At 39.7% G+C, this 4,105-nt stretch overlaps 1 pseudogene; it reads left to right on the forward strand.

The window, feature by feature from the left end:
- The first annotated feature begins 275 nt into the window (after nt 1-275).
- On the forward strand, nt 276-1,034 carry LOC101051232 (U6 snRNA-associated Sm-like protein LSm5 pseudogene; annotated as a pseudogene).
- Nucleotides 1,035-4,105: the final 3,071 nt, after the last annotated feature.

Consider the following 4,105-nt stretch of genomic DNA (forward strand, 5'->3'; position numbering starts at 1 on the left):
TTTTAGAAGAAGCGTACATTGGTGATATTAATTAATCTTTATAAGTCTAAAATGCCTTTTTGTTCATCTCATGGGAATGAGAGCTTGCTTGGATGTTGGATTATGCATAGTTCAGTACATTTTAGATACAGCTGTTTAGGTTTCTGCCTATTTAGTGTATACCGTCTTCTACTTAGTATAGAAGAAAGGTTTGAGGATCATCTGTCTTTATGGTGTGACCTATTTTTTCCCATCCAGAAGCTTGTAGAATTATTTGCTTATTCTTTAAAATGTTAATCAAGGTCAGACATGGTGGCTAACACCTGTAATCCCACAACTTTGGGAGGCCAAGGCGGGCAGATCACCTGAGGTGAACAGTTCAAGACCAGCCTGGCCAACATGGTGAAACCCTGTCTCTACTGAAAATACAAATTAGCTGGGTGTGGTGCCATGCTCCTGTAATCCTAGCTACTCAGGAGGTTGAAGCAGGAGGATCACTAGAACCTGGGAGGTGGAGGTTGCAGTGAGCTGAGATCATACTACTGCACTCCAGTCTGGGTGATAGAGCAAGACTCTGTCTCAAATTAAAAAAATGTTAATCAAGGCCATTTCCATCACAGGCATGGCAGCTAACACAAGTAGCAGCTCCTTGCACCTGTTGTCACTGGAGCTTATAGACAAATCTAAGAATAAAAATTCTCACTGTGATGAAGAGTGATAAAGAAATTGTTGATACTCTTCTAGGATTTGATAACTTTGTCAATATGGCACTGGAGGATATCACTGAGTTTGAAATCCTACCAGAAGAAAGAATACTAAATTAGATCAGATTTCACTAAATGCAAATAATATAATAATGTTGGTTCATGGAGGAGAGGGACCTGAGGTATGAATGTGTTTCCATGATTTACGCTGGAGTCTGTTTTGTCTTGTAATGAAAATATATATTTTTTGCCTTTTAATGTTTTGATCCTATAAAGCTAAGTTTCCTATTAAGGGAAATGTTTTGGAGATGTATAGCCAATTCTGTAAGTTAATCACGATTATCTTGGAAATAGAAGAAAAGAGTTCCTTCGAAGACTAAAGTAGAAGTGATTTTGGTTAAAAGAGTTCATCAAGATACTGTAAAATATAAATTGCTACTTCTTTTTTTTTTTTTTTTTTTTTTTTTGAGACGGAGTTTCACCCTTGTTACCCAGGCTGGAGTGCAATGGCACGATCTCGGCTCACTGCAACCTCTGCCTCCTGGGTTCAGGCAATTCTCCTGCCTCAGCCTCCTGAGTAGCTGCGATTACAGGCACATGCCACCATGCCCAGCTAATTTTTTGTATTTTTAGTAGAGACGGGGTTTCATCATTTTGACCAGGATGGTCTTGGTCTCTAGACCTAGTGATCCACCCACCTCGGCCTCCCAAAGTGCTGGGATTACAGGCTTGAGCCACCGCGCCCGGCCAAATTGCTACTTCTTAATTTTGCCTAAGACTCAGTAAATTTGTTTGATTATAAACACCAAAGTCTGTGTTCAGTTTCTGGAAGTGTTTTTTCTTATCATCTAGCTGGTTATTGATTTTCATTATGATCAACTCTTTATTTCTGGAAAACTTCTTTTCCAGATTTGAGATGTTCCTTGACTAATGGCGGAGTTACATCCTGATAAGCCCATTATAAGTTGAAAATATTGCAAGTTGAAAATGCATTTAATATACCTAAACTACTGAACACTGTAGCTTAGCCTAGCCTATCTTAAGTGTGCGCAGAACACTTATATTAGCCTTCAGCTGAGCAAAATCATCTGGCAACCCACTGCACTGTAGAGTACTGGTTTACCCTCCAGAGCGCATGGCTGGCTGGGAGGCTGGGGCTCGCTGCCTCTGCCCAGCACCACAAGGCAGTCTGCTACTACATATCACTATCCTGGAAAAAGATCAAAATTCAATATTTCTACTAAGTGCATATTGCTCTTGCACCATTATAATGCAGAAAAATTGTAAGTCAAATCATAGTAAATCAGGGACCATCTATACTGGAAATCTGATATCATTATCTATGTGTCCTTTATAATTTGCATCTCTTTAGCCTGCCTCCACAGACCCTGAATTTCTCATTGTTTTTTTAACTGATTTGATCCTTGTAGTAGTCAGTTTATTCTTTATTGGTCTCATTACAGCAAAAAAGTTAGCAATGACACTTTTCAGTTTGAAACCTCTTTTCTAGCTTCAAACTGTTTTATGACCACAGATCTTGTTTTTATATATATATGATAAGATGCTTCTGTAAGGGGTGCAACCAGCTATTAAACCTCCACAGTGACCTCATTTCCTAAGCCAGCGTCTTTGCCAGGTTTACACTCTGGTTGCCTTTGTAGCTCCCCACTGCATGAAGACTCCAGGTTTTTATTGCACTTCCTGGAAATGCCAGCAGAATGAAAATTTCTCCCACACATCATCACATGACTTAGCTTTATTTTCAGGCTCCGCTGCAAACCTGTTGGAGGTGGGTGGTGTTCCTTCACTTACACCCTGCAGGCTGTCTAATGTATATTAGATTATTGGCATGCCAGTCCTCACACTTTGATCTTGTCTGTGCTGTCTTAGAGAGATTTCTTGAATTTTTAGTTTGACTAAGTACATCCTTCTGTCATTTCCAAGAGGATATAATTGTTTCCTTACTATATTCAAAATAGAAAAATGTGGGCTCAGTTTAGCCTCTTGTATATTTTACTCCACTTTAAATCGAACCTAACATAGGTTGAGTGACTTGTCCAAACTTGCAGTAAGTGGCAGAGCCTGATCTTATCTTTAGATCATTTGAACCCATAGTTTGTGTTGTTTCCGCTATGGAAGGCAGTATGCATAGTAGTTAAGAGTGGGGGTCCTAGAAAAGGAGAGGAGACAGGTTCTAACATCTGGAGAAGTTGGCCCATAGGGGACCATGCCAGGGAACTGATTTTCCAGTGCTGATTAGAAAGAGGGAATGGGTTTGAAAAGTAAATTTTCTTTCGATGCTTGAACTTACAGTGTGACCACTGATTTCAATCCCACCTTTTGTGATGTTTGCTCTAACGTTGTCATCATTGCCTAACAATTGTCATGACTTGTTAGTCATGTGAGGAGAGGCGATCATGAGGCCATTTGCCTTGAGCATCCAGACTCCAGTGGTCCTTCTATTCCGGGGCTGGGATGTCCGGGTTCCAGTACTGCTCAGTAGCCACCATGACCACAGACAAATTACTAATGTCAATAGAAATGATGAAAATGCTTCTCTTACAGAGGTGTTGTGATGATGAAATGTGAGAGAACATGAAAAGTGACAGAAAGAGGCAGTACCTTCCCAGACAAGTGGGCCTTCCCTAGAGCAGGTTCTTTGGTAGTTACTGGAGATAAGACAACAAATACAAAAGTCAAGTTGCTCTCTTTTTTGGAAGAGAAAATAAAGGAGTATTTAAAAACTGATAGTTGATGAATTTCCAATAAATACTAGCTTCTCTTATTTATTATATAACTATTATTCAAGTGAGCCCACTAAGCCCAGGAACTGAGACAACTCTTTTAACAATAAGATGGACTGATGTATTAGGTATTTTCCCAAGACATGAGTATTAGAGGGTAAAATTCTCTCAAGATGAGGAGCTAGTTTTGAAAATTCACGGTTCAGGTACTAATTTCATTTCAATTTTAATTCAGTTTCGTTCATGTTTTTCTTGGTCCCACAAATTATCCTAGTGAACTATCTGTCCACTGAGGAGGTGGATTTACAAGCTGAAGAGTCAATTTGGAAGCTCGACAGGAGCTGAGCTGAGCTACTCTCTGAATCTGACATTAGATGTCACTACAATCAAAGGAAAGCAGAGCAGGCACCTGAGCAGTGAAGTGAAACTTGAGCATGGTGGAGGAAAAGAGACGTGTTTAAATTGTAGTGCAAAGTACCTGGATAAGAACTTGTGACATGATTAGCATATACACCTTGCCATGGGGAAAAAGGAGCATTTTAAAATATATATGGCAACTGCATTCATTTTCCTAAGACATTGACTAGGAACAACTCCTCACCATTTTGCACATTTTGGTATTTCTTTTCCTAACGGATAATAGAACTGACAGAGACCGCCAAGGATTTTCAGTGCAGA

Source organism: Saimiri boliviensis, chromosome 10 (genome assembly GCF_048565385.1).
Source record: "Saimiri boliviensis isolate mSaiBol1 chromosome 10, mSaiBol1.pri, whole genome shotgun sequence".
NCBI classification, from domain to species: Eukaryota; Metazoa; Chordata; class Mammalia; order Primates; family Cebidae; genus Saimiri; species Saimiri boliviensis.